We start from the raw sequence: 12,538 nt of genomic DNA, 5'->3' as shown, positions 1-12,538 counted from the left end.
CACTCTCTATCAAACTCTGACACACTCTGACAATCTCTGACAATTTCTATCACTCTCTGACACTCTCTATCACTCTCTGACACTCTCAGACACTCTCTATCAATCATTGACACTCTCAGACACTCTCTATCACTCACTGACACTCTCTATCACTCTCTGAAACTCTCTGACACACTCTGACACTCTCAGACACTCTCTATCACTCTCTTTCACTCTCTGACACACTCTGACACTTTCTGACACTCTCAGACACTCTCTATCCCTCTCTATCCCTCTCTGTTACTCTCTGACACACGCTGCCACTCTCTGCCACTCTCTGGCACTCTCTGACACACATCTGACAATCTCTGACACTCTCTATCACTCTCTGACATACTCTGTCACTCACAGACACTCTCAGACACTCTCGATCACTCTCTGACATTCTCTATCTCTCTCTGACACTCTCTGACACTCGAAGACACTTTCTATCACACTCTATCTCTCTCTGTCACTCTCGTTCACTCTCGGACACTCTCTATAACTCTCTGACACTCTCTGACAGTCTCTGTCACTGTCAGATACTCTCTATGACTCTCAGACACTCACTATCACTGTCAGACACTCTCTATCACTCTCTGACACTCTCTGACAATCTCTGACACACTCTGACACACTCTATCGCTCTCTGACACTCTCGGACACAATCTGACACTCTCTGCCACTCTCTGACACTCTCTATCACACATTATCACTCTCTGACACACTATGACACAATCTGACAATCTCTGACACTCTCAGAAACTCTCTATCACTCTCTGACACTCTCAGACACTCTCTATCACTCTCAGACACTCTCCATCAGTCTCTGACACATTCTATCACTCCCTATCACTCTCTGACACTCTATGACACACTCTGACACTCTCAGACACTCTCTATCACTCCCTATCACTCTCTGACACTGTCTGACACACTCTGACACTCTCAGACAGTCTCTAGCACTCTCTGAAACTCTCTATCACTCTCTATCACTCTCTAACATTCTCAGACACTCTCTATCACTCTCTGACACTCTCTATCACTCTCTATCACTCTCTGACTCTCTCTGACACACTCAGACAATCTCTATCACTCCCTAAAACTCTCTGACACTCTCTGACACACTCTGACACTCTCAGACACTCTCTATCACTCTCTGGCACACACTGAAACTCTGAGACACTCTCTGTCACTCTCAGACACTCTCAGACACTCTCTCTCACTCTCTGACACTCTCTGAAACATTCTGACACACTCACACTCTCTCTGACACTCTCCATCACTCTCTGACAATCTCTGACACTCTCTGACACACTCTGATACTCTCTATCGCTCTCTGACAATCTCTATCGCTCTCTGACACTCTCTGACACTTTCTGACACACTCAGTCTCTCTCCATCACTCTCTGACTCTCTCTATCACTCTCTGACACTCTATCACTCTCTGTCACTCTCTGACACTCTCAGATACTCTCTGACACTCTCTGACACTCTCAGACAGTCTCTATCACTCTCTGACACTCTCTAACACTCTCTAACACTCTCTATCACTCTCTATCACTCTCTGACACTCTCAGACACTCTCTATCACTCTCTGACACTCTCTATCACTCTCTATCACTCTCTATCACTCTCTATCACTCTCTATCACTCTCTGACTCTCTCTGACACACTCAGACAATCTCTATCACTCCCTATCACTCTCTGACACTCTCTGACACACTCTGACACTCTCAGACACTCTCTATCACTCTCTGGCACTGACTGAAACTCTCTGACTCTCTCTGAAACTCTCTGACACACTCACACTCTCTCTGACACTCTCCATCGCTCTCTGACAATCTCTATCGCTCTCTGACACTCTCTGACACACTCTGACACTTTCTGACACACTCAGACTCTCTCCATCACTCTCTGACTCTCTCTATCACTCTCTGACACTCTCTGACACTCTTAGACATTCTCTATCTCTCCCTATCACTCTCTGACACTCTCTGACACACTCTGAGACTCTCAGACACTCTCTATCACTCTCTGGCACTCTCTGACACTCTCAGACATTCTCTATCACTCCCTATCACTCACTGAAGCTCTCAGACACTCTCTGTTACTCTCAGACACTCTCAGACACTTTCTCTCACTCTCTGACACTCTCTGAAACTCTCTGACACACTCACAATCTCTCTGACGCTGTCCATCACTCTCTGACACTCTCTGACATTCTCAGAAACTCTCTGACACACTCTGACACTCTCTGACACTCTCTGACACTCTCAGACAGTCTCTATCACTCTCTGACACTCTCTAACACTCTCCATCACTCTCTGACACTCTCAGACACTCTCTATCACTCTCTGACACTCTCTATCACTCTCTGACACTCTCTGACACACTCAGACAATCTCTATCACTCCCTATCACTCTCTGACACTCTCTGTCACACTCTGACACTCTCTGTCACTCTCAGACACTCTCAGACACTCTCTCTCTCTCTCTGACACTCTCTGAAACTCTCTGACACACTCGCACTCTGTCTGACACTCTCTATCACACTCTGACACTCTCTGACAATCTCTATCACTCTCTGAAACTCTCTGACTCTTTGTGACACACTCTGACAGACTCTATCGCTCTCTGACATTCTCTGACACACTCTGACACTCTCTGACACTATCAGAAACTCTCTATCACTCTCTGACACTGACTGACACCCTCAGACACTATCTGTCACTCTCAGACACTCTCTGACACACTCTGAAACTCTCTGACACTCTCTATCACTCTCTATCACTCTCTGACACAATTTGACACTCTCAGACACTCGCTATCACTCTCTATCACTCTCTGACACTCTCTGACCCTCTCTGACACTCTCTATCACTCTCTATCACTCTCTGACAGTCTCTGACATTCTCAGACACTCTCTATCACTCTCAGACACTCTCTATCACTCTCTATCACTCTCTCACACTTTCTATCACTCTCTATCACTCTCTGACACACTCTGACACTTTCTGACACTCTCAGACACTCTCTCTCACTCTCTATCAAACTCTGACACACTCTGACAATCTCTGACAATTTCTATCACTCTCTGACTCTCTCTATCACTCTCTGACACTCTCAGACACTCTCTATCAATCATTGACACTCTCAGACACTCTCTATCACTCACTGACACTCTCCATCACTCTCTGAAACTCTCTGACACACTCTGACACTCTCAGACACTCTCTATCACTCTCTTTCACTCTCTGACACACTCTGACACTTTCTGACACTCTCAGACACTCTCTATCCCTCTCTATCCCTCTCTGTTACTCTCTGACACACGCTGCCACTCTCTGCCACTCTCTGGCACTCTCTGACACACATCTGACAATCTCTGACACTCTCTATCACTCTCTGACATACTCTGTCACTCACAGACACTCTCAGACACTCTCGATCACTCTCTGACATTCTCTATCTCTCTCTGACACTCTCTGACACTCGAAGACACTTTCTATCACACTCTATCTCTCTCTGTCACTCTCGTTCACTCTCGGACACTCTCTATAACTCTCTGACACTCTCTGACAGTCTCTGTCAATGTCAGATACTCTCTATGACTCTCAGACACTCACTATCACTGTCAGACACTCTCTATCACTCTCTGACACTCTCTGACAATCTCTGACACACTCTATCGCTCTCTGACACTCTCGGACACAATCTGACACTCTCTGCCACTCTCTGACACTCTCTATCACACATTATCACTCTCTGACACACTATGACACAATCTGACAATCTCTGACACTCTCAGAAACTCTCTATCACTCTCTGACACTCTCAGACACTCTCTATCACTCTCAGACACTCTCCATCAGTCTCTGACACATTCTATCACTCCCTATCACTCTCTGACACTCTCTGACACACTCTGACACTCTCTATCACTCCCTAACACTCTCTGACACTGTCTGACACACTCTGACACTCTCAGACAGTCTCTAGCACTCTCTGAAACTCTCTATCACTCTCTATCACTCTGTAACTTTCTCAGACACTCTCTATCACTCTCTGACACTCTCTATCACTCTCTATCACTCTCTGACTCTCTCTGACACACTCAGACAATCTCTATCACTCCCTAAAACTCTCTGACACTCTCTGACACACTCTGACACTCTCAGACACTCTCTATCACTCTCTGGCACACACTGAAACTCTGAGACACTCTCTGTCACTCTCAGACACTCTCAGACACTCTCTCTCACTCTCTGACACTCTCTGAAACCTTCTGACACACTCACACTCTCTCTGACACTCTCCATCACTCTCTGACAATCTCTGACACTCTCTGACACACTCTGATACTCTCTATCGCTCTCTGACAATCTCTATCGCTCTCTGACACTCTCTGACACTTTCTGACACACTCAGTCTCTCTCCATCACTCTCTGACTCTCTCTATCACTCTCTGACACTCTATCACTCTCTGTCACTCTCTGACACTCTCAGATACTCTCTGACACTCTCTGACACTCTCAGACAGTCTCTATCACTCTCTGACACTCTCTAACACTCTCTATCACTCTCTATCACTCTCTGACACTCTCAGACAATCTCTATCACTCTCTGACACTCTCTATCACTCTCTATCACTCTCTATCACTCTCTGACTCTCTCTGACACACTCAGACAATCTCTATCACTCCCTATCACTCTCTGACACTCTCTGACACACTCTGACACTCTCAGACACTCTCTATCACTCTCTGGCACTGACTGAAACTCTCTGACACTCTCTGAAACTCTCTGACACACTCACACTCTCTCTGACACTCTCCATCGCTCTCTGACAATCTCTATCGCTCTCTGACACTCTCTGACACACTCTGACACTTTCTGACACACTCAGACTCTCTCCATCACTCTCTGACTCTCTCTATCACTCTCTGACACTCTCTGACACTCTTAGACATTCTCTATCTCTCCCTATCACTCTCTGACACTCTCTGACACACTCTGAGACTCTCAGACACTCTCTATCACTCTCTGGCACTCTCTGACACTCTCAGACATTCTCTATCACTCCCTATCACTCACTGAAGCTCTCAGACACTCTCTTTTTACTCTCAGACACTCTCAGACACTCTCTCTCACTCTCTGACACTCTCTGAAACTCTCTGACACACTCACAATCTCTCTGACGCTGTCCATCACTCTCTGACACTCTCTGACATTCTCAGAAACTCTCTGACACACTCTGACACTCTCTGACACTCTCAGACAGTCTCTATCACTCTCTGACACTCTCTAACACTCTCCATCACTCTCTGACACTCTCAGACACTCTCTATCACTCTCTGACACTCTCTATCACTCTCTGACACTCTCTGACACACTCAGACAATCTCTATCACTCCCTATCACTCTCTGACACTCTCTGTCACACTCTGACACTCTCTGTCACTCTCAGACACTCTCAGACACTCTCTCTCACTCTCTGACACTCTCTGAAACTCTCTGACACACTCGCACTCTCTCTGACACTCTCCATCACTCCCTGTCAATCTCTGACACTCTCTGACACACTCTGATACTCTCTATAGCTCTCTGACAATCTCTATCGCTCTCTGACACTCTCTGACACACTCTGACACTTTCTGACACACTCAGACTCTCTCCATCACTCTCTGACTCTCTCTATCACTCTCTGACACTCTCTGACACTCTCAGACACTCTCTATCACTCTCTGGCACTCTCTGACACTCTCAGCCATTCTCTATCACTCCCTATCACTCACTGAAATTCTCAGACACTCTCTGTCACTCTCAGACACTCTCAGACACTCTCTCTCACTCTCTGACACTCTCTGAAACCATCTGACACACTCACAATCTCTCTGACGCTGTCCATCACTCTCTGACACACTCTGACACTCTCAGACACTCTCAGACACTCTCTGTCACTCTCAGACACGCTCAGAAACTCTCTCTCACTCTCTGACACTCTCTGAAACTCTCTGACACACTCACACTCTCTCTGACACTCTCTATCACTCTCTGACAGACTCTGACACTCGCAGACACTCGCAGACACTCTCAGACACTCTCTATCACTCTCTGACAATCTCAGACACTCTCTACCACTCTCTGACACTCTCTATCACTCTCTAGCGCTCTCTGAAACTCTCTATCACTCTCTGACACTCTCTGACTCACTCTTACACTCTCTATCACTCTCTGACTCTCTCTGACACACTCTGAAACTCTCAGACACTCTCTATCGCTCTCTATTACTCTCTGACACACTCTGACACACTCTGACAATCTCTGACACTCTCAGACACTCTCTATCACTCTCTGACACTCACTGGCACTCTCAGACACTCTCTGTCACTTTCAGACACTCTCAGACACTCTCTATCACTCTCTGACTCTCTCGATCACTCTCCGACACTCTCTGACACTCTCTGACTCTCTCAGACACTCTCTATCACTCTCTATCACTGTCTGACACTCTCTGACACTCTCTGACACTCTCTGACACTCTCTGACACTCCCTGACACTCTCAGACACTCTCTATCACTCTCTGGCACACTCTGACATTCTCTGACATTCTCTGTCACTCTCTGTCACTCTCTGACACACTCTGACAGTCGCTGACACTCTCAGACGCTCTCAGACACTCTCTGTTACTCTCTGACTCTCTCTATCACTCTCTGACACTCTCTGACACTCTTAGACATTCTCTATCTCTCCCTATCACTCTCTGACACTCTCTGACACACTCTGAGACTCTCAGACACTCTCTATCACTCTCTGGCACTCTCTGACACTCTCAGACATTCTCTAACACTCCCTATCACTCACTGAAGCTCTCAGACACTCTCTGTTACTCTCAGACACTCTCAGACACTCTCTCTCACTCTCTGACACTCTCTGAAACTCTCTGACACACTCACAATCTCTCTGACGCTGTCCATCACTCTCTGACACTCTCTGACATTCTCAGAAACTCTCTGACACACTCTGACACTCTCTGACACTCTCAGACAGTCTCTATCACTCTCTGACACTCTCTAACACTCTCCATCACTCTCTGACACTCTCAGACACTCTCTATCACTCTCTGACACTCTCTATCACTCTCTGACACTCTCTGACACACTCAGACAATCTCTATCACTCCCTATCACTCTCTGACACTCTCTGTCACACTCTGACACTCTCTGTCACTCTCAGACACTCTCAGACACTCTCTCTCACTCTCTGACACTCTCTGAAACTCTCTGACACACTCGCACTCTCTCTGACACTCTCCATCACTCCCTGTCAATCTCTGACACTCTCTGACACACTCTGATACTCTCTATAGCTCTCTGACAATCTCTATCGCTCTCTGACACTCTCTGACACACTCTGACACTTTCTGACACACTCAGACTCTCTCCATCACTCTCTGACTCTCTCTATCACTCTCTGACACTCTCTGACACTCTCAGACACTCTCTATCACTCTCTGGCACTCTCTGACACTCTCAGCCATTCTCTATCACTCCCTATCACTCACTGAAATTCTCAGACACTCTCTGTCACTCTCAGACACTCTCAGACACTCTCTCTCACTCTCTGACACTCTCTGAAACCATCTGACACACTCACAATCTCTCTGACGCTGTCCATCACTCTCTGACACACTCTGACACTCTCAGACACTCTCAGACACTCTCTGTCACTCTCAGACACGCTCAGACACTCTCTCTCACTCTCTGACACTCTCTGAAACTCTCTGACACACTCACACTCTCTCTGACACTCTCTATCACTCTCTGACAGACTCTGACACTCGCAGACACTCTCAGACACTCTCTATCACTCTCTGACAATCTCAGACACTCTCTACCACTCTCTGACACTCTCTATCACTCTCTAGCGCTCTCTGAAACTCTCTATCACTCTCTGACACTCTCTGACTCACTCTTACACTCTCTATCACTCTCTGACTCTCTCTGACACACTCTGAAACTCTCAGACACTCTCTATCGCTCTCTATTACTCTCTGACACACTCTGACACACTCTGACAATCTCTGACACTCTCAGACACTCTCTATCACTCTCTGACACTCACTGGCACTCTCAGACACTCTCTGTCACTTTCAGACACTCTCAGACACTCTCTATCACTCTCTGACTCTCTCGATCACTCTCCGACACTCTCTGACACTCTCTGACTCTCTCAGACACTCTCTATCACTCTCTATCACTGTCTGACACTCTCTGACACTCTCTGACACTCTCTGACACTCCCTGACACTCTCAGACACTCTCTATCACTCTCTGACACACTCTGACATTCTCTGACATTCTCTGTCACTCTCTGTCACTCTCTGACACACTCTGACAGTCGCTGACACTCTCAGACGCTCTCAGACACTCTCTGTCACTCTCTGACACTCACTGACACTCTCTATCACTCTCTATCACTCTCTGACTCTCTCTGACACACTCAGACAATCTTTATCACTCCCTATCACTCTCTGGCACTCTCTGACACACTCTGACACTCTCAGACACTCTCTATCACACTCTGGCACTCACTGAAACTCTCAGACACTCTCTCTCACTCTCTGACACTCTCTGAAACTCTCTGACACACTCTGATACTCTCTATCGCTCTCTGACAATCTCAATCGCTCTCTGACACTCTCTGACACACTCTGACACACTCTGACACACTCATACTCTCTCTATCACTCTCTGACTCTCTCTATCACTCTCTGGCACTCTCTGACACTCTCAGACATTCCCTATCACTCCCTATCACTCCCTATCACTCTCTGACACTCTCTGACACACTCTGACACTCTCAGACACTGTCTATCACTCTCTGGCACTCACTGAAACTCTCTGACACACTCTGATACTCTCTATCGCTCTCTGACAATCTCAATCGCTCTGTGACACTCTCTGACACACTCTGACACACTCTGACACACTCAGACTCTCTCTATCAATCGCTGACTCTCTCTATCACTCTCTGGCACTCTCTGACACTCTCTATCATTCTCTATCACTCCCTATCACTCTCTGACACTCTCTGACACACTCTGACATTCTCAGACACTCTCTATCACTCTCTGGCACTCACTGAAACTCTCAGACATTCTCTATCACTCCCTATCACTCTCTGACACTCTCTGACACACTCTGACACTCTCAGACAGTCTCTATCACTCTCTGAAACTCTCTATCACTCTCTATCGCTCTCTAACATTCTCAGACACTCTCTATCACTCTCTGACACTCTCTATCACTCTCTATCACTCTCTGACTCTCTCTGACACACTCAGACAATCTCTATCACTCCCTATCACTCTCTGACACTCTCTGACACACTCTGACACTCTCAGACACTCTCTATCACTCTCTGACACTCACTGAAACTCTCAGACACTCTCTGTCACTCTCAGACACTCTCAGACACTCTCTCTCACTCTCTGACACTCTCTGAAACTCTCTGACACACTCTGATACTCTCTATCGCTCGCTGACAATCTCTATCGCTCTCTGACACTCTCTGACACACTCTGACACTTTCTGACACACTCAGACTCTCTCTATCACTCTCTGACTCTCTCTATCACTCTCTGGCACTATCTGACACTCTCAGACATTCTCTATCACTCCCTATCACTCTCTGACACTCTCTGACACACTCTGACACTCGCAGACTCTCTCTATCACTCTCTGGCACTCTCTGACACTCTCAGACATTCTCTATCACTCCCTATCACTCTCTGACACTCTCTGACACACTCTGACACTCTCAGACACTCTCTATCACTCTCTGGCACTCACTGAAACTCTCAGACACTCTCTGTCGCTCTCAGACACTCTCTGACACTCTCTCTCACTCTCTGGCACTCTCTGAAACTCTCTGACACACTCACACTCTCTCTGACACTGTCCATCACTCTCTGTCACTCTCTGACACTCTCTGAAACTCTCTGACACACTCTGACTATCTCTATCGCTCTCTGACAATCTCTAACGCTCTCTGACACTCTCTGAAACACTCTGACACTTTCTGACACACTCAGACTATCTCTACCACTCTCTATCACTCTCTGACACACTCTGACAAAATCTAACACAGACTGACACTCTCTGTCTCTCTCAGACACTCTCTATTACTCTCTGACAGTTTCTATCACTCTCTATCACTCTCTATCACGCTCTGACACTCTCTATCACTCTCTAACACTCTCTATCACTCTCTGACACATTCTGACACACTCTGACACTTTCTATCACTCTGACACTCTCTGACACTCTCTGTCTCTCTCAGACACTCTCTATCACTCTCTGACAGTTTCTATCACTCTCTATCACTCTCTATCACGCTCTGACACTCTCTATCACTCTCTAACACTCTCTATCACTCTCTGACACATTCTGACACACTCTGACACTTTCTATCACTCTGACACTCTCTGACACACTCTGACAATTTCTATAAATCTCTATCACTCTCTGACACTCTCAGACACTCTCTATCACCTCAGAGACTCTCTATCACTCTCTGACACTTTCTATCCATCTCTATCACTCTCTGAAACTCTCTGACACTCTCAGACAATCTCTATCACTCCCTATCTCTCTCTGACGCACTCTGACACTCTCAGACACTCTCTATCAATCTCTGGCACTCACTGAAACTCTCAGACACTCTCTGTCACTCTCAGACACTCTCAGACACTCTCGCTAACTCTCTGGCACTCTCTGAAACTCTCTGACACACTCACACTTTCTCTGACACTCTCAATCACTCTCTGACACTCTCTGACACTCTCTGACACACTCTGACACTCTCTATCGCTCTCTGACACTCTATCGCACTCTGGCACTCTCTGACACTCTCTGACACACTCTGACACTCTCTGACACTCTCAGACACTCTCTATCACTCTCTATCACTTTCTGACACCCTCTGACACAATCCGACAGTCTCTGACAATCTCAGACACTCTCTATCACTCTCTGACACTGATTGACACTCTCAGGCACTCTCAGACACTCTCTATCACTCTCTGACACTTTCTATCACTGTCTGACACTCTCTGACACAATTTGACACTCTCTATCAGTCTCCGACAATCTCAGACACTCTCTATCACTCTATGACACTCTCTGACACTCTCTATCACTCTCCATCACTCTCTGACACACTCTGACACTGTCTGACAATCTCAGACACTCTCTATCACTCTCTATCACTCTCTATCACTCTCTGACACTCTCTGACAATCTCTGACACACTCTGACACACTCTATCGCTCTCTGACACTCTCGGACACAATCTGACACTCTCTGCCACTCTCTGACACTCTCTGTCACACATTATCACTCTCTGACACACTCTGACACAATGTGACAATCTCTGACACTCTCAGAAACTCTCTATCACTCTCTGACACTCACTGACACTCTCAGACACTCTCTATCACTCTCAGACACTCTCCATCAGTCTCTGACACATTCTATCACTCTCTGACACTCTCTGACACACTCAGAAACTCTCTGACACTCTCTATCACTCTTCATCACTCTCTGACACTCTCAGACACTCTCTATCACTCTATGACACTCTCTGACATTGTCTATCACTCTCTGACACACTCAGACCCTCTCTATCACTCTCTATCACTCTCTGACACACTCTGACAGTCTCTGACACTCGCAGACACTCGCAGACACTCTCTATCACTCTCTGACACTCCCTGACACTCTCAGACACTCTCTGTCACTCTCAGACACTCTGTATCACTCTCTATCACTCTCTGACACTCTCTGATTCTCTCTGACACACTCTGAAAGTCTCTGACACTCACTATCACTCTTTATCACTCTCTGACACAATTTGACACTCCCTATCACTCTCTGACACTCTCAGACACTCTCTATCACTCTATGACACTCTCTGACATTGTCTATCACTCTCTGACACACTCTGACACTCTCAGACACTCTCAGACACTCTCTATCACTCTCTGACACTCACTGATACTCTCAGACACTCTCTGACACTCTCTGACACTCTCAGACACTCTCTATCACTCTCTGACACTCTCTATCACTCTCTATCACTCTCTGATACTCTCAGACACTGTCTATCACACTCTGACACTCTATCACTCTCTATCACTCTCTGACACACTCTGGCAATCTCTGACTCTCTCAGACACTCTCTATCACTGTCTGTAACTCACTGACACTCACAGGCACTCTCTATCACTCTCTGACTCTCTTTATCACTCTCTGACACTCTCTGACACTCTCTATCTCTCTCTGACACTCTCTGACACTCTCTATCACTCTCTGACACACTCAGACATGCTCTATCACTCTCTGACACTCTCTGATTCTCTCTGACACTCTCTATCACTCTTTATCACTCTCTGACACAATTTGACACTCTCGATCACTCTCTGACACTCTCAGACACTCTCTATCACTCGAT

The sequence above is a fragment of the Heterodontus francisci genome, chromosome 18 (assembly GCF_036365525.1).
Source record: "Heterodontus francisci isolate sHetFra1 chromosome 18, sHetFra1.hap1, whole genome shotgun sequence".
Lineage (NCBI taxonomy): Eukaryota > Metazoa > Chordata > Chondrichthyes > Heterodontiformes > Heterodontidae > Heterodontus > Heterodontus francisci.
The sequence above is the reverse complement of the archived record's forward strand: the minus strand, read 5'-3'. Positions refer to the sequence as shown.